The sequence below is a fragment of the Protopterus annectens genome, chromosome 3.part0 (assembly GCF_019279795.1).
Source record: "Protopterus annectens isolate FY-2018-M chromosome 3.part0, PAN1.0, whole genome shotgun sequence".
In the NCBI taxonomy this organism is placed as follows: domain Eukaryota; kingdom Metazoa; phylum Chordata; order Ceratodontiformes; family Protopteridae; genus Protopterus; species Protopterus annectens.
The window spans coordinates 325,326,460-325,350,065 of record NC_056731.1 but is presented as its reverse complement, the minus strand read 5'-3'; the positions used below and the strand labels follow the sequence as shown (position 1 = coordinate 325,350,065).

The window sequence follows — 23,606 nt, the reverse complement described above, 5'->3', positions numbered from 1 at the left end:
TGTTCTGTCTACCAGGTGTTTGTGCAAAAGACACTACGTAGTCGTCTCTCCTCCCTGTCCATATATTTTGAGAATCAGCAACTTAAGCTGTTGGCTCATGGTGCTATGGTAGAATCCTACCAGGGTAGGTTTTTGAGAAGTAGCCTGTGGTTGTGGATACTGAAAGGATGGAGGTTTCAAAGACATAATAGCTTTGAACAACCCCTGTGAGAAGTTTATCCACTCCTTTTCCTAGCTGGTAAGGGACAGGCCACTACATATTCTTCTGTTTTTTTTTTCTTTTTAGGTGTAATGTCTGCTTGGATGAGATGTGGAGGTTTGGAATGCTGCTTGCCTTCTATTACAGAGACTGGGACCTCTTCTCTAAGTAAAATTTGAGGAACTCCATGCGTCCTTCGAAGATGATCAGGAAAAGCTCCTCAGACATATTGACAGTTTGCAAGGCCTCAGGAGCCATACTGGCCTCAAAATGGATCTTGGTAGTGGGCAACTGAGAAGTATCCCGACATACTGTTGGTTCTGCAACCTCAGTGGGTATGTCAGAGTCAGAAACATCCGACTGTGGAACTGTTCAAGGCCCCCTCTTTGGCAGCAGAGGTATGTCCAAGGATGCTAAGTCATTCATCTTAGAATAGGCCAAGTGTTAGATGATGGGTCTTGAGAAAGGTGTGGAGAGCTGAAAGCCTTGACCTAAAGGTTTTTGGAACGACCGAATGACGAACTGAGCAAGATCTGTGATAGCGTTCTAGGCCAAGGCAAAAAAAAGAAACTTGGTATGCAAGTCCTTGCACAGAATTTGCCTACTGCTCACACTTATCCCTCATATCTGACATCTACAACTTTTGCCAAAATATTGTAAGATAGAAAGAAGGGTTCCCCATTGGGGACTTGTTTGGATAAACAACTGAAGCAAAGGTACCAAATCTGAGGATCTACGTTTATCCAATCTATACACCTCAACATACATGAGCTGAGGTCACACATCAGACGTAACCTAGAGAAGGTAAAGCTTTGGTACTCCAGCTGAATGCCAGTAGTGACAACCCACGTCAGGAATAATGCAACAGTGATTTCAGTCAGGATATACTGTAGTACTGGCTACTGCTCTTGCGTATCTTTCCATAAAGGTCATACCAGAAGGTAATGAAGTTAACTGTTCATCTGGAGAAAGTATGCTTGGACACTAGCCTTCTCTGTCTGCCTGGCATGAAGACTTAAAGAAAAACCCAGTCCAACAGTCTTAATGTCTTTGGTTCACTTTGTAGAACATATCAATTGTTTGTGGACATCCACGAAGTGCAGAACAATTTCTTCCCTGCTCTCAAGGTTAAGGATGAAACCCAGGCAGCATCTCCTTAGGTAAGAGGGAAGCATCAGTCCTTAAAGATGCACTTTCCTTGTCAACAATTGTGCACGACTTTCTGCACATCAAGGCCTAGTGCTCTGAAACTCTCCTTACTGAACTGAAAATAATCAAGAAATCTCCTCCAAAATAAATAACTAGTTGAACTAGGCGGCTTGAAAAACTTAGCTTATCAAAAGTCTCATGAAGAAAGAACAGGTTTAACTGGACGCTCCATGCAGGGTAGCCTTGAGAAACATTTTTTGTAGATGTTTGAATAGATCAATGTTGCAGTACTTGGGACTTCCTGGTGTGCAGAAACCAGTGGCTGACCCAGTAACAGACTCATTTACCACTCAGCAGACGGACCTTCTTGGCCAATCGACATCAGGATTTTGTTGTCTGGGGCCATCTTCAGTTTTTTCTTGACTGAGTTCTTAAGGGTTCAATGGGCCCTAGGGCAGAGCAGGACCTGCCAAACTAGCCCTAATGACTACCAAAAACCCTGGGTTAAAGGAAAGAAAGAGAAAGAGGAAGCAGGGGAGAGAGGGGGTAGGGGAAGGAAAGGGTACTGCAACACAGATCTACTTAAACATCTACAATTATTGCAAGTCATCTAACAACTATACTATGTCCATCATACTCAAGGCTGTAGTGAGTCTTGGAGAAAATTCTCCATAGCTTCTTATTAGGGAGGTTGAAACGGATTTCTGTTCTGGGACATCAGGCTCTGCAAGATGGCAGAGGTAAATCTTGCTCTAGCCTTAGAAATAGCCCCAATACTGCAGTGTTTTTGAAGGTGTGTAGAGAGGACTATGTGTCTGCTTTTAATACGCTACAAGTGGGGGCTCTTTTGAGAAATGCTTTGGTTGTGGCTGTGATGCCAGTGCCCTGGCCCAGCAATCAAGCAGCCTCAATCCTCACCACTAACACCAGTGGGGGGCATCTCAAATAGGAAGAAAGGATAACAAATACACATAGTAAACTGCAATTTCCCTTAAGAGCACACAGAGATCACAGTCAGTACAGGGCTGGTCGCTCCCTTGCTCTCCAGGTCCCAAATAAGACTCCTCACTGGCACAGCTACAGGTCCAGATGTCAGCCTAATGGGCAAGCTGAAACCTCCAGCACCCTCTCTGTCCAACCAGTGCTTTGTGCCCCTGCCCAAGTAGCTAACACACACACACTGAAGAATTTATATAACCACACAGACACTCCTGGGGAAGGCTGGCACAGGTTCCCCAGCTGCGCCCCTTTTTCCCAGACTATACTGTAGTATCAGCTGCCACCACTCACTAATATTTATCAGCTACTCAAAGGCCTTTAAAAGGGTGTCAAAATATTACTATCTAATTGGTAGTATAGCCCAGGGCTAAAGCTATAGGAGTTTTTACCAAAGGCCTGCAAGTACTCTAAAGAGCTTAAATTATCTCTACAAAAACAGCCACCGTTGAAAAGGTTTAAAAATATTTAATAACAAATAGTAAAAACACAAGACAATACTTTTTACTACACAGTGCTAGTCAAAAGTTCAGAGATCACAGAGAAATACTTAAAATAATTCAGTAGTACAGTTCTGACATCACAGAAACAGTCTAATCTTTCTAGTTTCTAGCTATTTCTAAGAGAAAACAAGTCTAAGATAAACTTACATATAGAGCAAGACAGTACTGAGTTGGGTGGTCAAGACAAAAATTCTTAATGCTCACTGATTCTCTCTTTTTAAAATCACATTCCTGGTTCACATTACATCATTCTTCACACTTTCCTGGGGTTCCCAGGCTAACGGGCTACATTCTTTAGTAAGCTCACACCAGGCCAGGAATAAAAGCCATTAAGGACATTTATGCATGCAAATTCTGACCTAATGGCCTTACAACAATAGCAAGAATTCCTTCATCTAGACTGGCAGGAGTAGACTTTAAAGATCAAAGACAGTCATAAAATGCTTGACTTAGCTTCCTTACAGCAGAGTGCACGGTTACATTTTTTTTCAGGTCCACATGTAACACTATTTTTTTACCATTTAAGACAACAAGCATGTGGTTTACATTAATATTTACAGATGACAGAATTATCTCCAAAATTCTATCTGGCTAGGCTGGCAGCCTTCATCCATCTTCACCCAGTCTTCACAGTGGCTATTGCCCCATTGGATTGGGGTCTACCTTGGCCAAGGGTCTGCTTATCATTAAGCGACTAACAAAAGGAGATGTAGTTCACAAACCATTTGGAGAGGGTTTGTTTGCCTTCTGGGTTTCCTTGTTTAACTTTTACAAAGGCCACACAAAGTTGGTCAGATCTGTCTGGAAAATTTGCTCTGTGGAGGCAGAATTTTAGTTGTCTGTGCACACCCGCAGAGTGGAGTAGTCCTTCTTCCCTTGTTTTGAGAGTTTGGGAGGAACACAGGAAGATTAATAGCTTGACTCAAGGAAATATGATGCAACCTCTGAAATGAAAGTCGGGTGGGTTTTCAAGGTAAGTCTGTCCCTATGAAAAATGAATGGATCTTTGCACATATGAGCTTACAATTTGGAGATACGACTTGCTGAGGTTTAGTGCTAGCAGCAGGGCTGTCTTTTTTCAATTACTCCAAGTCGTTTGGGGTTTCTAATACCATGATGGGAATTGTACCCCATTCTTAAGTCAAAAGTATGATTAAAGTTAATGAAATTAGTATTGTTTCAATGTTTGATGTTAGCCAGACGTGCTCTTCGCAGGACCCACAATGTGCCTAGCAATGATGACTCCTGCAAATCGTACAAAGTTGCATGCATCAGTGACATATCTAAAAACGACTGTAGATTCTGTTTTATAAGGGTCTATATTAGATCACTGAACGCTTACAAAAGCAAACTGTGATTGATCGAACTTATGTAAGCGAAAGCTTACAATCTCAAACTGTCAGAACAGCGATTTTTTTCCTAGGGAAAAAAATTGCTGTTCCAAAACGCACACAAACAACACAAGCCAACCAAACAAATAGCAATCAACACACATACACCTAAAATCTGACACCTAACCCTACACTAAACTATACACACACCACTAACTATCCACTTACCTTAACCAAAACCCTAACCCTAAGGTCCGTCATTATCGCACACTCACCTCACCTGCTCCCTAACCCTAACTCACCTAACCCACCCTAACCCTCACGTCCACACAATCCCACCCGTGCCCTAACCCTAACTCACCTAACCCACCCTAACACTCACATCCACACAATCACACACTTACCTGAACCCGACCCGTAACTTTCCACCACAGCACTGAAAATACCGAAGCAACAGAAACGGACAACCGAATTCTTTCCCTAGGAAAAAATTTGGGTTTCTGCTGCTTCGATATTTTAAGCTTTCGCTTACAGAAGTTAGATCAATCACCATTCGCTTTTTTAAGCGTTTGGTGATCTAATATAGACCCATTTTATAAGACCCACTACTCCTACTACTACTGGTACTGTCTGGATATCTTTCTAACACATTGCCCTCATTTCTGCCTGCAAATCCTGATATTTTATAACTTTGTCTCTCTCTCTCTCTGTATGGAAGACACTGCAGTCAATGGGTGTAGAGATTTCAATGATCAATGCTACTTTTGTCTTCTTTTCATGGACCACTATCTGATTTCCTCGCATCTATATTTTGAACTGTTGGTAACTAGCGATCCTATGTAATGTAGACTGTGGATCATGTTTCTAGTGTTTTTCAGCTACTTCAGCATTATAATGTTTGCACAATCCTCAGTGTAACAGTCTTGCCACATTATTATGCCTTTCAGTATACGGTCCTTCTGCCATTAGTATGTCACAATCAGCAACAAAGTGTGCAACTGTTTCCAATTCTGTTTTACAAAAGCTACATTTGTCTGTTTCTCCCACGTTCAATAAACTTTGCAAACCGTGTACGTAGTCCACTATCTTGGGCTGACAATAGTAACTCTCTGGGTTTGAATTTGCCCCTCCTTAACCATGCCTGCATTTGATCCTGATCAACATGAGGTTGTTCCAGGTGTTTTCCATACTTGCAACTATATTTATGCATTTTCCACATTTCTTGCCTTCACATCTGACCCTTCACCTTATATTCTTTCTTTTGTTTTATAGCACATTCGGCTGTTGCCTGATTTTTATCTACTTCTGGCTTGATTTCCATTCCTGCTTGACACCGATATGCTTCTGCTAGACTAAGCAGAGAAGTCAGCCTAGATGTATTATCCTCATGTTTTAAAACTTTCACTATGGTTGGGTCTTGTGAGGTCAGCAGATATGCATGCAGTCCCACGATTGCAGATCTATACATACAAACAATTTCAAGAAGGCCCATACCTCATTTGGAATGGGGAATATATAATCTTGGTATGCATGGGTTTTTATAAATCATTTGAGGAGCATGAAACATCCTTCTTGCTTTCCTGTCTAAGCTATCCAACACCTTTTGGAGCCAGTCAATCACTGTAAAACTGTAAACGTTAGGACAGGAAGAGCAAATTGGTTTATAGCTTGAACTTTGTTCGTAGGTGTTGACGCGGTTTTCAGGATTAATTTAAGTCTTCTAAAATATTCCTTGCCAAGTTTTATTTGCATTTGTTCACATTTTATTGTGGATCCTTCATCAATTCCCAAATATTTATACACCTCCTCTTGCTCAAGTTCTTCTATACAATATTCTTGTCCCAAATTGATGTTTTCTTGGTGCTGCAGCTTTCCTGATTTAAAGGTTGCTTTTGCACATTTACCAAGACCAAATGACATTCTCGTATCATCTGAAAAAATCTGGACTACTTGCAATTGTGCTTTCAGTTCCTCATCTGACGAGCTATACTATTTTAAATCTACAAAAAGAAGACAAGTCTTTACACTTTGTTGCCTTCTGGGAGCCAAGTTATAGCCATGAAGTAATCTGTTAAGCAGACAGCTTAACGGGTTAAGGGTAAGGCAAAGCGAGCAGTGGTGACAGAGTCATCCTAGAATATCTCCCTTTGAATTTTTACCCCGAAATAATAATTTGTCTTTTATCATGGCGTAACTGCAAAGTGGTGTGCCACTGCTTCCTGGTCGCTATGATGTACTTTAACAGTGTAGGGTGTATCTTATACATTTTTAAGCAGTCTTTTATCCATGAATGTGGAATACTCTTTTGTGGTCTGTCCTTGCCATACCTTAGATTCTTCCCCTTTTTACAGTTCTCCACTATGATTAACAATAAATGATCCTTTGTTCCATATGACTTCCTTTTATTACCCTTTTGTTCTACTGCCATAATTGAGTTTTCTTCTAAATTACTATAAACTCTGTCAGAATCAATTCCAGTGTACCGTTTGTATGTCGTCGGAAGGCAAGTTATTGATCTATAGTTTTTAGGATAGCTTGCAAGTTCGCTCTTAAGTAGCATTGTTTTCCTGTTGTTAGCCAGGTTGGTGTTTGTTCAGGGTGTGCATATAAATAATTCTTATTCACGGCTAAATCTTCGTGCAAAGATGTTAATACTTTTAGCCAGAAATTAGGTACTGTATCTGGGCCTAGGGTTTCCAATTAGAGGCTTTTCTCAACTTTGTTTCAATCTTTCTGGCTGTTGCTGCATCCCATTTAATTTCCTGTACATTTGAACTTTAATCTTTCTTTTACTACTTCTATCCATCCTGTCCCATTCCATAAGAGTAGTTTGATTGGGCTAATTGTTCAAAGGGAGGTAAAGCAAGTTTATCCAGGACAAAGTTTAGATTTATCTAGGGTGTTGGTTTCTATTTAGGTGGTCTGAGGTGTAGCACCCCATTCAGGAACTGCTTCATGTGAGGGAGAGCATAAAAAGGAGGGGACATCGGCAGACAAGCAGGGAGAGCAGGCAACTGAATGCGCAAAAAAACAAGAAGAAAGAATATAAGGTGAAGGACCAGATGAGAATGCGAGGAAATGTGGAAAAAACAAATATATTTGCAAGTACAGAAAACTACTGAAGAGCCTGATGTTGCTCAAGAACGAACACAGGAATGGTTAAGGAGAGGTGACTTCAAACCAAGAAACGAAAGGTTAATATTGGCAGCCCAAGATAGTGGGCTACTTGCATGCTGGTTTACAAAGTCCATTGAACATGTGGGAGAAACAGACATATGTAGGTTTTGTAAAACCGAACTGGAAACAGTCACACACCTTGTTGCTGGTTGTGACGCACTAATGGCAGAGGGACTGTATACTGAAAGGCATAATAATGTGACAAGACTGTTACAATGGAGATTGTGGAAACATTATGGTATCGAAGTGGCTGAAAAACACTGGAAACATAAGCCACAAAGAATCCTAGAAAATGATGAAGTTTATATCACATGGGATCACCCAATACTAACAGTTCAAGATAGATGCTAGAAAACCAGATATAGTGGTTCAAGAAAAGAAGACAAAAGTAGCATTGATCACTGAAGTTGCCAAACCCAGTGGCTACAGTGTCTTGCGTACACAGAGACACAAAGTCATAAAACACTTGGATCTGCAAGCAGAAACAAGAGCCATGTGGAAGAAAGATACCCAGACAGTTCCAATAGTAGTAGGAGCAATGGGTCTTATAAAAAAGAATTTACAATCGTATTTAGATATGTTACCAATTCATGTAACAGCGTACGAATTGCAGGAGTCATTACTGGGCACATTGCGAGTGCTGCGATGAGCACTTTTGGCTGACATCAAAGAGTGAAACAATACTAATTTCATGAACTTTAATCATACTTTGACTTAAGAATGTCCATTCCAGTCATGGTATTAGAAACCCAAAAGACTTGGAGAAATTAAAAAAAAAAGCAGAAGCATGGAACATAACGCTACAGTAGGGAATTCCTTGTTTGTAGAGCGAGAGAGAGAGAGAAAGATTCTAATATCTGCTGCAGAGGTGGCTCACCAGGTGTAATACCATTAGCCTTGTGTCCAACGGAGAACCTTTTCCATTTAGCCACATATGACTTCCTGTTACAAGATTTTCTAGCCTCTTCAAAAATAGATAAGTCATCCTGAGAAAAGGACTGCTCAGATGGAATCAGTAGCCAATCATCCAAATGGTTAATCTGAGGGTTTTCAGATGAGGGTGGATAAACATCCCCTTGTTCGGGGCTGGTAAATCCACAATGGATGGTAGAATTAAGTTTCTCCCCTTCCCTGAATGTCTGGAGGAGGGAAAACCAATGTTGTCTGGTGCAGTAGGAAGCTATTAGAATCATGTTTGGCCCATGTGATCCCACTTTCCGTAATATCTGTGGGATTAGGACTATTGGTGGAAAGATGGAGAAAACAGGTGTGTCCATTTTTTTTTTTGTTTGTTTTAGGGAAGGTTCCTGGCACAGGTTCCTTTTGTAGGGTGGATTGCCTTGTTTCATGAAGTTCTGCATCAGCCTGACCAATTCCTATGGACAGACATGGGTGGATGAGGCAACACTATTGGCTGGGACAAATCTGTCTCTTACTTAAAAGGACTGAGCTTAGGGGAAGACAAGACCTCAGAGGTCAAGGATGGGCAGCAGTGACCTCAATCCAGTTAATTAGGTAACACTTCCCTTGCAATCACCAAGGGTATACCACCCTCACTCTGTTACCAGAGCTCTTGGTGTCAGAATGCTTAGTGTATTCGGACTCAACTAATGTTGATCATGCGTTGGTAAGTAAGTAGTGGCTTGAGTTGTAGTTGCCTCGGGGGAGGCGGGGGGGGCGGCACATTCAGCATCTCTGATATTATCTTTCGGGAGTTTGTCCTTTTGCTTTACAAGGATGACAGACTGGGAACAAGCAGAAACCTTGGTGCATGAAGGCCCAACCCTATCTGAATCCAAGTGTTGAAGGGATTCACCCAATAGTCCTGCTATTGAATCTAGAATGTGCAGTTGGGTATGTCATGCTGAGACCCTGACAATATGAGTGGAACTCTGTGGGGGATTTGTTTCCCACATGAACAGCAATTAACCTTTGTGAACATGAACAAAATACAATAAGCCCAAGAGATAAGGAAGGTCCCCAACTAGGCACTTATATTTGTTACTCTAGTGATTCAAGCAGACGGAAGTAGGGACAACCCTGAGGAACAGAGTCTTGCATACTGGACTACATGGTAAGAAGGAAACTAAGATGGCACCGGCTGACATATCTCTCTACCCCCAACATTCTAGGACATCTGCTGGCTGGGGGTGGTGAAAGACTGCTATTCGAGGAGGCTGTCAACTTCTACACCTCAAGTCCCAAGACTCTGCACTGCAATACTGACTGCAATGAACAGCACCACCTGCCTTTATCAGTGTGGAGCTATGTGAATGACAGATGCTTGCTTCTGCTCTTCATGCTTTCACCAAAACCTTGGGAATTAGTGGGATGGACAAAGGAAGGAAGCATACAGGAGCACCTGGTTCCAATGGATTGGTAAGGAGAGACAGTGGCCTAGCTGTCCTGGAATTTGTGTAATGGACGTGCCAACAACTGTTAGCTGTTGACTGTCTAGTTTTGGGGGTCCCCTACTTTTTTTGGGACCTTGTGGAATAGGATTCCTGCCTAGCCTTTTTTTTCATATTGTGTATTTATGTTCCTGCTAAGGTAGTCTACCAACACATTCAGCTCACTAGAAATGTTAAACGCCTCAAACTAGTTATTAAAGGTTGATAACCCAGTCCCACACTCTCATACTACAATTGTAGAGGGGATATGTCCCATTATCAGTTGACTGAAGTGTTCATTATTTCTGAGCAGTACCAGTCACAGGACTAAGTGGAAAGTCATGAAGACAAACAGTACTAATCAGTCTTTTACATTTATGTGCCCTTTCTTGACAACAAATTGACATGTGATCTGAACTTTCAGCTGGCCATTGTGAACATACAGGATAAGTTCAAAGCGTCTGTACACAACTCTTAGTTAGATCTGGTAAAGTGAATGGCAATCCTGGGCTTCTGCTAACTTTTGCCTCCTAACAAATTAGTTAATTTGCTTTTGGATGACAACATAGGAAGCCTCTGCTCTAATGACTGGCAGTGTTGGGCCTACATATAGACTCATGAGGTACCACTGGACCTGACTCGTGCAGCTTTGTACAAGTAACTATCAGAATAAGTGCTGATATGGGATCCCACGCCATCAGAAAGGTCCTGTCACATTTGTAGCTTCTCGAAGATGTGAACACCAGATGTTATATAAGGCAATAACAATTTGCAGCCTGCTGTGCTGAGGACTGCTGCACGGAATATCATTGAGTTTCATTTATGTGCATGTGTGTGGTTATGGGTCAGGACAAACTGACAGAGTGGTGCTAATGATTACAGATTTCCTGCCTGTTGCATTTGGTCAGCTGGAAAGCTGACTGACACTGCTGTGAGATCACTATAATAAGGGTTGGGGAAATATACCCTTTCTCCCACATTGTTTATCTCAAAATTGATATACTTAAGTAGCAGGGGTGCTTGCCCCATGGCAAAACTCATTGTGCTTTGCATGCTATGAGGTTCTTTCAGAGCATGAGTAATGTATTGCTGGAATTTATTTTATTTTTTTATGACGATATTTTGAATGATCTCCTGGTGTTATTGATGTGTGTGTGTATGTATGTGTACATATACACATACACACATATATATTTATTTATTGCACACACACATATACACGCACTTTTGCTATATATGTGCATGTATGCTCATAGGTGAATATGAGGCTAGCTGCCCTATCACTTTAAACTTAGACAATTACTGGAGGTCAGAATCAAACCCTGCATCTTGTGTCTATAAAGTGAAGGCCCTAATCATTATGCAAACCCTCCCACTTTAAACCATAGGTCAGAATCAAAACCAAACCTTTAATCTGTGAGGTGATGATTTTAACTATTATGCCAGTCCTGCTCCCTATATATTCATGCACACATACATATATGATACAATCACACACACATGGGGGTGCTTGGCTTGACTTCTTTTTTTGCTCCCACTGCCAACAGCTGATCATCAGCTGCCCCAGCTCCTCTTCCTATTAACTGGATCTACCAAACTCACCTTAGCCTCCCCCATACTCAACTGACCCATGCCATGGGTCAGTGAGGATACTGAGGATGCTGCTGCAGCATCATACTGCTGCCAGTGAGTGCCCCCTCACCACATCCCTCTCTGTAGCAGCCTCGTGATCTCCACAAGTGATGTTTAAGGATGGTGAAAGTATGCTTCCATACATGGGCGACCTCCCAATTAAGTGGTATACCACTTGCAGAGCAGAGATCACCTGGCTGTTATTGCTGCTGATGAAGCAAGCCTAGGCATCCCTCCCAATAGGTGATCAGATATCAGCCGCTCACTCACGTCCTCCCCCCGCCACTCAATCTGGTTCCTCCAACACCTGTGTCACTAGCTGAACATGGGCCATGTGGGGTGCAGTAGAGTGGCTTGATTTCCTGGGGCACAAAAAGAAACCTAGCTTCGGCAAAACACTGGAGATATGACTGACTGCCTCCCGAAGACCTTCAGTGAAATTCATCTGGATTAGACAAGTGTCAAATTAAGAATACATGTGAATATTTCCAAGTCTCAAGTGAGTCCAAAGTGAAATGGGGGTGAAATGAAAATTGAAACTCCCCAGTGAAAAAATGAGTTACTGTATTCAAGGTAATTAAGACCACATCCTTCATATAAGATGAATAGTGATTTCAAGGGCAGCATGTCAGTCTTTTTTTCCAACAATTATACACGTTTAAGTTAACAGCTCAAGTATGCATTTCCACACTTTTTATTTTGAGGCATCAGAACTACAGCAAAATAACACTACCAATATTAACTAATAATACTGTTAGTAATCATAGTAATGCACATTTAACCAGGTAGACCCAGTGGGCAGATTTCATGGACAACCTGGGAGCAATTTATGGCTAAATAACTTGTTCAAGGACACATAGAGGTTAACTGACAGCTGAGAGACTCAAACCCTGTACTACAGGAGCTACAGCTTGCAGTCTTAACCCTCTGCACCAACTGCCAGACTTACCCTCAAGTTCTGAATGGGGCAGCCTTTGCATTACTCTGCAGTCTAACAGTTGCAAAGGTCAATGTGGGTTAGCACGGATTTATTCTGAGGTATGAGTGCAAAATCTGTGAAGAGAGGAAACTGTCAGAACTTTACTGTGTAGCCTGCATTGACAATACCTGAAACAATGTTCCAAGGTCGGGAGGGCCCAGTTCTCCCCAAAAAACAGAGAAATCCACCCACCTAGAAAATCTGGAGGAAGTTATGGTATTTTCACAGGAGTGGAGGGGGCTGATCCAGCTTAAGGGGATCTTGCTGTCCCTGTTGACAACCTACTGCCTCCGAAAAGACCTTTATCCGTTCCAGGTTTGTTGACTTTTCTGGGACAGTCTCCTCCTATACTGGTTCTCCTATGTTTGTTATGTTTAAAGGGCACAGTTTCGTACAATAATTCCTTAAGTATATTGGGATTGAGATGGGATTTGAACAGACGTTTTCATCGACTGCAGACCCTTGCCTTCCTCTTCCAACTTTTCTTGAAAGAGAAGACCAAAAGAGAGATCCCTTAACTTATATGGAGGCGAGTGCAGCACTGAAACATTACTTAATCTCTGGAAATGACTGCATTCTGACACTAGCATCCCTTCTAATTGGCTATGCCTGAAAAAGATCTCCTGACACAGCCATCTACAGCATATCATGGATACTCAAGTAACACAACACACAAGAGCAAAAAGATTTTTTTTTTAATTCACTCGTGCATTTGCTTAAAGAATATGCACTTAATTTAGCAAGACTTGGGAAGCACACTAAGGAATATATGCCACAAAACAGCACAACTCCAACATTACCATATTCAGATACGTAGAGTGTTGGGGTGGCACAGTCCACCACCTGGGGGTTGTAGGGGGGCTTGCCCACCTGTAAAAGTACTTTATAATCTTATTAAAGTCAACAACTTGCACTGTTCACTTAACAGTTTCACTCTTTCCCAGTGTATTGTTCAACTACAGATCCCATCAGCCACATTTAACATGTTTACAAACACTGACCATGGTCTGTGAAAGTCTTGCATTTCTGCCCATCATAACCCCGTCACAGATCCCATTCTACTTTAGTACACCCTCTGGGTAACAAATAATATGGGTCTGACAGGTGACAACCCTAACACCAAAGCTGCTGATAGACAGACTTTCATTGTTATTGAGAATGGCTTAAATGAGATCTGTCAGGACCCTTCAAGATGTGCCCATCCTGATCAATACACAGTCAGATATTCAACACTATGTTGCTTTGTTCTCTTTTCCCTTATCAGAATTCTTTGGGCATCCTACAAATCCATTCACTCGCCTAGGCGACAGAAGCAGGGTACCAAGAGTGGTGCCATCAAACCTATGAAAGGTACAGGATTTTCTGATTACATGTTTAACTTCCTTCTCTTGCAGCCGGTTTGACCTCCAGATACAGGCTTGCTCTTGTAAAAGGCATATGTGTGCAACACAAACTAATCTTCTGTCATGAGCAGCACTGCTAATAAATGCAGAGTCAGCATGGTCCTCCTAATGGACTGAACACAGCCCCTTCCCAGAGTTAGATGAACTGGTAACGGCTGCTCCTATTCCACCATCCTATCAAGGTCTTCCAATGGCCACTTAGTTGGTGAGATCAAAGTCAAACCATTCTATAATATAAATACTTGTGCTGTTCCAGTCTATTATAAAACCTCTCTAGCCTCCTGGGTTCAGGTAGTCGAGAATCAAACTCTAAGGGACATGCTTTAAAAACATGTTCAGATGCCTGTATTGCAGGAAGAATGACAGAGACAGTCTCCTCAAATCCTGGGAGTTCAAAATACTGATTACCCCCCAAAACAAAGTGTTCGGACATCTCAGTCGTAGTTTCTTAATAAAATCTGGAGGGGATCCTGTGTAATTACAATCTTTCTCTGTATCATAATCTATGGGGGCTGAAATTGATACAGTTAAGCAAGGTCTTCCTCTGCGGATAAATCAAGGGAGGGTTCTCTTTTTCCATACATGTTGAGTAAACCTGAAGAAATGAGGGTGGGGCTAAGAATCACAGCTGTGGCTGCTGTCTGTAAAGCTGCCTGTTATTCCTCTCAGTGAAGTGAATGAAATCAAAAGAAAAAGTAGGCAGTCAGATAGATGACTACTTGATCTAAGCTGAAGGGAAAAGTCAGTTAGGAACTGAACAGTGAGGAGGCTAAAGGATAACCAACCAGGTGGAGAAGTATCAAACTGGGAGCAAAGCTGTCTGGTGGCAGAACACAAACAGACTGTGGGGGTCTGCTGTCTGCCTCTAGAAAGAGCGACACAAGTGGGGCCACAATTAAACTTGGGTCCTGTGTTGGGCAATCATGGAACTCACTAGATCTTCACCCCCAGGCCTCAGAATGTCTGATGGAGGTCACGCTGGCCTCTCACAACCTATCTTTTTTACCACTAAGATTTTTTTTCAATTTTTTCGTCAAAGCTTGTGAAAATTTGTGTGTGTGTGTGTGTGTGTGTGTGTGGGGGGGGGTCCTCAAAGAATAGATGGTCATTGGTTTACAAGTAGCAAGGTAGACCAGATTTCCTTATTACAATCTTTACATTGTTCAAAATCTACATCTACATTTCCCTCCAAAATAGAATAAGCATTTCAGATGGTAAAAATGTAGTGGAATTCACCTGCTACAGGCATAGTTGTTGGTAACTTTTTCCATGGATATTGTATCAAATGAAACAAAAGAAAGAAAAAAAAGAAAAGTGCAACAGGGAAGCAATCAAGGCAAATAAAAATTGCAAAAAGGCCAAAGGTGTCATTCTCTACAAAAGTCTTATTCGGAAGCACCCAGATCACTTACTCCAGAACTGAAAAAGTATACTTCAGCACTGAAAAAAAAACAAAGATGGGGCAGATTATTCTTTCCAGTGCAGCTAAGACTCATGTCGTCATTCTCAGCAAAGGATCTAACTTGGCACCCTGACCTCCTTTTTAGACTACTCTTGAAATTTTACAAGATGACGTATGTTCTCACCCAGGTAAAACCCCACTCTACTGTATGTAATGTAGAAATGATCCTTATGAAAGAATAGTTGTGTAAAATCTTGCCATAACCATAGATGTCCTTCTCTTCCATGTTGCAGTATTCATACTGTGGGATTTTCCACCTCAGGCGACCAGACGTCGGCTCCTATACAAAAGCTTAAGCCTGGCTGCTGTAGTGGTGTGGCACATTACACACAGGGCCATAAACCAGGGACCATAAATGTGACATCTGCATGCACAGACCTCAGAACTTGAAGCCCAGAATAAGGTGTGCAAAAGAATAAGTTGAGGCCAAGCAGCAAATGTCCATGAAGAGCTGTACAGATTATCCTGTAGGGAGTGGATACAGAAGTCAAAGACAAACCACACAAAGGAGATGGGGAAAAAAAGGGGTTATGGAGGGTGGGAAGAAATACTGGAACATGGAAGAGAAGGACATCTATGGTTAGGGTAAGATTTTACACAACTATTCTATGTCCTTCTATTCCTATGTTGCAGTATTCATACTGTGGGAGAGTACCACAGCTAGAAGGAGTGAAGGGAGGGGGCAGAGGTAGAGCATTCCAAGAATCTCTGCAGGATTGCCCTGGCAAATCCTGCTCTGGCCCAGGAGAACGGGTCTAGCTTGTAGTGTCTTGTGAAAGTGTGAACTGTAGACCAGGTAGCTGCTTCCATTATGGAGGCTGTGTCCAGCCCTCTAAGAAGGCCTTGGAGGTAGCCATGCCTCTAGTGGAATGAGCCCTAACCCCTCAAGGCAATTGTTTGCCTTGATGTGAGTAGCAGAAGAGAACGGATTTCCTGATCCAAGAGGAAATTGTTTGTTTGGAGACTGCCTTACCCAGAGCCCTGGGGTGAAAGGAGATGAAAAGTTGGTCAGATTTTCTGAAGGACTTAGTCTTGTCTAAGTAGAATCTCAGTTGTCTGTGTACAGGATCCTCTCTGCGGTATTAGATGGACAGAGGAAGGTGGTAGGTGAGGGAATGGACTGGTGTAAGGGATAGTTCATTCACCACTTTGGGCATGAAGGAAGGGTTTGTGCGCAAGGTCACCCTGTCACTGTGGAAGGTGGTGTAAGGAGGACAGGCCATGAGGGCCTGTAGTTCAGATACTCTTCTAGCAGACGTGATAGCCACTAAAGGAATGGTTTCCGATGTGCACATTTGTAGAGAAGCTGTGCTGGCTGGATCAAAGGGAAGTAAGGTGAGTTTTTCTAGCACAAAACTGAGGTCCCATGGAGGGAAGATGGGTTTTCTTGGTGGTCTAATATGCAAGACCCTCCTCAGGAAAAGTTTAACGTCCAGTATGGGAAGCAGTGGTGGCTGTAAGAGCAAGCAGGCTGAAATGGCAGAAAGGTGAACTTTCACTGAAGAATATGCTAGTCCTTTAATGATCTTACATATATGGCCAATGACAAGTGAGGGATCCACCTGAAAAGGATCCATGTCCCTAAGGTAACACCATTTTGAGAATCTCTGCCATTTAGACAAATAGTTTTTTCTAGTAGTTGGTTTCCTGGCCTCCCTCAGGACTGAGAGCACGTCCTCAGAGTAGTGTTGTCTGGAAGGGATCAGAAGTTGATCACCCATAGAGTTAGGTGCAGCAGAGACAGCTGAGGGTGAATGACAGTTCCCTTTTGTTACGTTAGTAGGGCCACCTTGTGGGGTAACTTGTGGTGATTGCCCTTGGCTACGGAGTGAAGGGGGAACCAATGTTGCCTTGGCCAATAGGTGGTCACCAGCAAGATTTCTGGTTGTTCCTTCCTGATTTTCAGAAGGACCTTTTGTATTAGACGGAAGGGAGGGAAAGTGTACAGGAACATTCCCTTCCAAGGAAAGCTGATGCCATTCACTTTCCAGGCAAGAGGAGTGTAATCCCTGGTGTAGAATGTGTGTAGTTGTCTGTTCTGAGGGGAGGCAAACAGATCCACTTGAGGTGTGCCCTACTGGTGGATGATGTCTAGGAAGGTATCCCTGTGCAACATCCATTCGTGTTATAAAGATGTTGTACTGCTAAGCAAGTCTGCTTGTTTGTTTAGAGGTTGTTGGCTCTGAGGACTACACATTCTTTAGGTACCACTGGAATTTTCTCATATGCATCCTTGGTAAGGGGAGCATGGGAATAGTGGCTGCCATGAGACCTAGAACTTGCAGAAATTGTCTTGCAGATAGGTGAGATACTGAGAGAAGGTTTTGAAAATGGGAAGAGACTGACCTTTGTCAGGCAGGAGAAAATATCTCATCAGGTCTGTCCTGATCCAGCAGCCTAGGAATACACAGGAGGAAGGATCTCATCAGGTCTGTCCTGATCCTGCAGCCTAGGAATACACAGGAGGAAGGATCTCATCAGGTCTGTCCTGATCCTGCAGCCTAGGAATACACAGGAGGAAGGATCTAATCAGGTCTGTACTGATCCTGCAGCCTAGGAATACACAGGAGGAAGAATCTCATCAGGTCTGTCCTGATCCTGCAGCCTAGGAATACACAGGAGGAAGAATCTCATCAGGTCTGTCCTGATCCTGCAGCCTAGGAATACACAGGAGGAAGAATCTCATCAGGTCTGTCCTGATCCTACAGCCTAGGAATACACAGGAGGAAGGATCTCATCAGGTCTGTCCTGATCCTGCAGCCTAGGAATACACAGGAGGAAGGATCTCATCAGGTCTGTCCTGATCCTGCAGCCTAGGAATACACAGGAGGAAGAATCTCATCAGGTCTGTCCTGATCCTGCAGCCTAGGAATACACAGGAGGAAGAATCTCATCAGGTCTGTCCTGATCCTGCAGCCTAGGAATACACAGGAGGAAGAATCTCATCAGGTCTGTCCTGATCCTACAGCCTAGGAATACACAGGAGGAAGGATCTCATCAGGTCTGTCCTGATCCTGCAGCCTAGGAATACACAGGAGGAAGGATCTCATCAGGTTTGTCCTGATCCTGCAGCCTAGGAATACACAGGAGGAAGAATCTCATCAGGTCTGTCCTGATCCTACAGCCTAGGAATACACAGGAGGAAGGATCTCATCAGATCTGTCCTGATCCTGCAGCCTAGGAATACACAGGAGGAAGGATCTCATCAGGTTTGTCCTGATCCTGCAGCCTAGGAATACACAGGAGGAAGAATCTCATCAGGTCTGTCCTGATACTGCAGCCTAGGAATACACAGGAGGAAGGATTTCATCAGGTTTGTCCTGATCCTGCAGCCTAAGAATACTTTGTTCTGTTGAGGAAGCAGAGAAGAATTTTGAAGGTTTAGGGTGAATCCTAAGTTGTGCAGGAGAGACCTGGTGAACTTGAGATGGGTCTGTAGGGTGGACTCTGATTCTGCCAGAAAGAGAATGTCATCCAGGTAAGGGTAGATTTGGACTCCCTTGATTCTGCAATAGGCAATGGCTGGGGCCAATCACTCTATAAAAACCCTGAGGGCCATAGACAAGCCAAAGGGCAAGGCTGTATACTGAAAGTGTGAAGAGTGACCAGTAAAGCACAGAAATTTCCTGTGGGATGGCCTGATAGGAATGCACAGATAAGCATCCTTTAGGTCCAGAGTGACCATGAAGGCTTGGGAGGGGATGAGGGGTAGGACTGTTTGAAGGGAAAGCATCTTGAAGGAGGGAACCTTCAGGAACAGGTTCAGATAGAAGTCTAGGATTGGTCTCAAAGAGCCATCCTTTTTTGGAACTAAGAAAAGATGGGAATAAAAGCCTTGTCCTTCTCCTGTCCTGATGGAACTGGTACTATAGTTCCTTGAGTCAGGAGTTCTTTCAAAACGAGAAGGGAAAAGATGAAGCTGACTTCTTGGAGGGAAAGGGATTCTTTTAGGTTTTGGTCTTTCCTCCCAAGATAGAAAATATCCTTTTTGGATGATGGAAAGATCCCAAAGATCTGCTGTGATGGATTTCCAGAAGGGAAGGCAGTGGGTAAGGCAGGCGGACAGAGGCAGTTGAGCAAGACAGTCATGCTGAAGAGGGGCCCCTCTGTCTGGAAAGGGCTGTTTGGCTGGGGCTGAGAGTTGGGGGGGTCTGGAGTAAGGTAGTCTCCTGGATGCCCTGTGGGGCCTTGAGGAGGAAGGGCATAATGCTGAAAGAGTCCCTCTGACAAAGGATGATTTTGCTAGTAGTTTCTATAATATCTAGGGAAGGGGGACACCAGCAGATGCTTAATGCCTTGTAGCTCTTCGCTTTTGTCTTGTAAGTTTTTGAAAAGTTCTGCTGTGTTTTGCCCAAATAAAAGGTTGGGTTCCACAGGAGCATCCATGACTTTGGATTTAAAATCCTCTGGTAGAGGTTGTAGGCGAAGCCAGGAGTAACTGTGTAAGGCAGATGCAGAGGCAGCTGACCTGGCTGAAGCCTCTGCTGCATCGTAACTGCACCTGATAAGACTGTCTGGCTACTTGTGCAGCTAGAGACAGTTTTGATGCAATGTCAGCTTTGGTTAGACAGACTGGGGTAGACGCCAGCAAGGTGGAAACCTGGGAGATGAGGTCTAGGGTGTATTTGACCATGTGGGTTTGGTAATTGATAGCTCTGAAGGCCAGGGTAGAGGAAGTGTATACCTTTTTACTCATTCTGTCCCTGGTTTTGCTATTTGTTGGCAAAAGTGAAGCACAGGGTAACTGCCTAGACTGTATGCAGACACAGCAATAACTACTGGGTCAGACAGGGGAGGTTTTACCAGAAATTTCTGGTCATCAGGTACTTTGTAAAATCTATCAGGCATTTTATGGGCAGGGGGTTGTGAATCTAGGTTCTTAGAGACAGAGTTAAAGGCATCCAGGAAAGTTGGACGCACAGGAGGAATAGCTGAAGGGGATGGTGACGCAAGTTGCAGAAGTTCAAAATATCTTTTCTTGGTATCTGACATTAAGACAATATCCCACTTGAAGTACTCTCATTTCTGTAACAGTGTCCCCAAAGGTAATGTTCTGGTGGGAATCTCCTTCAACAGAGTCTTCATCTGGGGAGTAATAATTCACAGGTGAAAAAATTTGAGACACAAAGGAAATGGATTCCTCAAAAGAGGAGGAGGACTGCTCTGGTTCTTCTTCTCTCTGATAAGTAGTGGTTAAAGGTAGGGAGGAAGCAGTGGCTGGCCTGGGGCTCAGCACAGGAATTTTGAAGTTGCAGGGCCTAACAACCATAAAGGCCTGCATGAGTGAGTTAAGTAAACTGCCAATCCAGAGCCCCTTGAGGCATGGGACTCAAGAGTTTAGTCTTTTGTTTTTTCATTGTTGGAGTGGGCTTAGGAGTAGGCTTTGAGACAGAGGCCTGGGCTGGAGCAGAAATCGTCTCTGTCGGCCAACCAAGTGTTGGTTCTCCCTCGACGTTGGTTATGGCTGGCGTCTGGGCTTAACTCCGCACATGTGCTTTCCATGGTTGCAGAAAAGGCCTCTTCCAGAGGAACTCTCCGAGAGTGAGGCATTTTAGTCTTTGATTTTCCAAATATAAGATAAAATCGCAGCCAGTCAGCTGCATAGGGTCTATGGCACGAAATACTGACAAATGGGGCAGGCCTTATGTTCATGCTCCTTTCCTAAGCAAAACACACACCTGTAGTGAGAGAGTCTTTGTGCGCTGTCCAACACCCACAGTTACATTTGCTCTTTCACAGACAGTGGCTAAAGGGGAATCGACAGCAACCAAACTCAAGCTTACATAAGAGAAAAAATCCCCAACTAAGTACTTATCTTTAGAAGTCTTCAGTCGTAGGAGAGAAGCGGTCGATGTAACGTTGTCTGCGGCTGAAAAGCTCTGGGGTCTGTGCGTGCAGACGTCACATTTACGGTCCTTGGTTTATGGCCCTGCGTGTGATGTCCCACGCACCTACAGCAGCCAGGCTTATGCGTTTGTATAGGAGCAGACGCTGGGTCGCCTGAGGCAGAAAATCTCACAGTATGAATACTGCAACACAGTAATAGAAGGACATAATTACATTCATTATACTGAAAGTACAGTTGTGTACTTACCATAAATGTAGATGTTAGAGTGTATTCACTTGTTGCAGTCCTCACATATGGGTTATCCGGCTCCCGGCAGCCCTCGGTCGGCCCGAATACCGGAGTCCTTGGTATATGACATTGGCTGCCGCTGGTTATAAAACTGATGTCAGTACGTTAGGTATAAAGGGAGGCAGCCAATGCCATTTCCTCAGTTTTTCTTGCCTTAACTGTCAGGAGTCCCCAAAAGAAGGCTAACCCAGGAATGGCAGCACCCTGGACACATACAAAAAATATCTATAGTCCGTGCCTTAGGGAAAAAGGGGGACTGGAGGGTGGGAAACCAGGACTGCAACAGTCAGTACACTAGAACATCTACATTTATGGTAAATGTACACAACTGTACTATGTTCTTTGTGTTTCACTGTTGCAGTCCTCACATATGGGTTGATTCCCAAAGCCCAGTAAGAAGACAAAGGGGGGGAGGGGATCACAGATTAAGGGTTGGTAAGGAGGCCCTGCAAAACTGCAGAGGCAAAACCAGCCCTGGATTTAGAAAACAAAGGTAGATTGCAATGCTTTGTGAAAGTATGGACAGAAGACCAAGTAGCTGCTTCCAGAATGTCCTTAGTAGGCACACCTCTCAGAAAGGCTGCAGAGGTAGAGGTTGCTCTAGTAGAATGGGTCCCAATACCCTAAGGGGGAACCTTCCCATGCTGCAGGTAACAACACCGAATACATTGAGCAATCCATTTGGAGATGGCTTGTTTGTAAATAGCTTTACCATGAGCCCCAGGAGCAAAGCAAACCAATAACTGTTCAGATTTTCGAAAGGATTTAGTCCTAAGTAAAATCTCAGCTGTCTATGCACATCAAGAAAATGTAGAATCCTTTCCCCTTTATTTTGGGGATTGTTGAAAAATGTAGGCAGGTGAATAGACTAGTTAAGGGTTAAACTGGAAACAACCTTAGGCATGAAGGAGGGATTAGTTCTCAGAGAAACTCTATCTGAGTGAAAAATAATGAAAGGTTCTACTGCCATTAAGGCTTGCAGCTCAGATACCCTTCTAGCTGAAGTAACAGCTAAAAGGAAAGCAGTCTTCCAGGATAGAAACTTCAAATCTGCAGAGGCAGCTGGTTCAAAGGGAGGCAGAGTAAGTTTTTCCAGGACAAAATTAAGATCCCAAGCAGGAGTAGGAGCTCTTTTGGGAGGTCTAAGATTACTAGCTCCCCTCAGGAACTGCTTCATCAAGGGGTGAGAAAAAATGGGTTGCTCAAAAGAACAATGAGCCGAAATTGCTGAAGCGTGAATTTTGATTGAAGAAAAGGAAAGTCCACCATTAAGCAATCCTGCTAGGTAGTCAAGAATGAGGGAAAGAGAAGGATGAGAAGAGTCTTCTCCTTTAGCAAGTATCCAAGGGCAAAATCTCTTCCATTTATCTGCATAGGATTTTCTTGTGCTAGGCCTCCTGGCCTCATGAAGAACTTCAACCACCTGTTGGGAAAGATTTAAAGTATTAGCCAGGCAGTTAAATGCAGAGTTTGAAGATGATGATGAAGGAACTTTCCCCCCTCCCGAACCAACAGATCTGGTACCAGGGGAAAATGCCAAGGCTAAGCCTGGGAAAGGCTGCGAAGGAGGGGATACCAATGCTGCCTGGGCCAATCTGGAGCGATCAGAATAGCCTTTGGTTTTTCGTCCCTTATCTTTAGCAGCACTCTGGGAAGAAGAGGCAGAGGAGGGAATGCATAAACAGAGATGTGCCCATGGGAAGAACAACACATCCACCCTCCAAGCTTTGTTGTGAAACTCCCTAGTGCAGAAGGTTGGAAGGAGATGATTGGTGTGAGAGGAGAAAAGATACACTTGTGGGGTGCCCCAATGATGAGTGATGCGATAGAAAATGTCCCTGTTCAGTTGCCACTCGTGAGGATCCAGAACATGTCTGCTCAAATGAGCCGCCAAGGAGTTTAGCCTCCCTGGAAGATACTGGGCTATTAGATGTAAGCCCATGGATGCTGCTATGGACCATAGTCTCATACTTTGTCTGCAAAAGGGTTAAGGGCGAGTTCCCCCCTTGCTTGTTGATGTACCACATGACTGTGGTATTGTCTGTCCTGATCAGCAGAGTCCCAGGGTAGACTAGGTCCTTGAAAGCCAGCAAGTCCTGCTGCACTGCCATCAATTCTTTTAAATTTATGTGCAGATGAATCTGCTGGATGCTCCAAGTCCCCTGTATGCCCTGCCCTCCAGATGAGCCTCCATGCAACATCTGAGGCATCTGTGGTGAGAGTCTGGCTGGCAGGCAGAAAGGCAGACC

The 23,606-nt window shown here is 43.5% G+C and overlaps 1 protein-coding gene across 1 annotated transcript in view; it reads right to left on the bottom strand.

Annotated features, from left to right (window-relative positions):
- NFX1 (nuclear transcription factor, X-box binding 1) overlaps positions 1-23,606 on the bottom strand; it is a 1,622,551-nt gene that overhangs the window by 168,571 nt on the left and 1,430,374 nt on the right. The gene's annotated exons all lie outside the window — the stretch shown is intronic.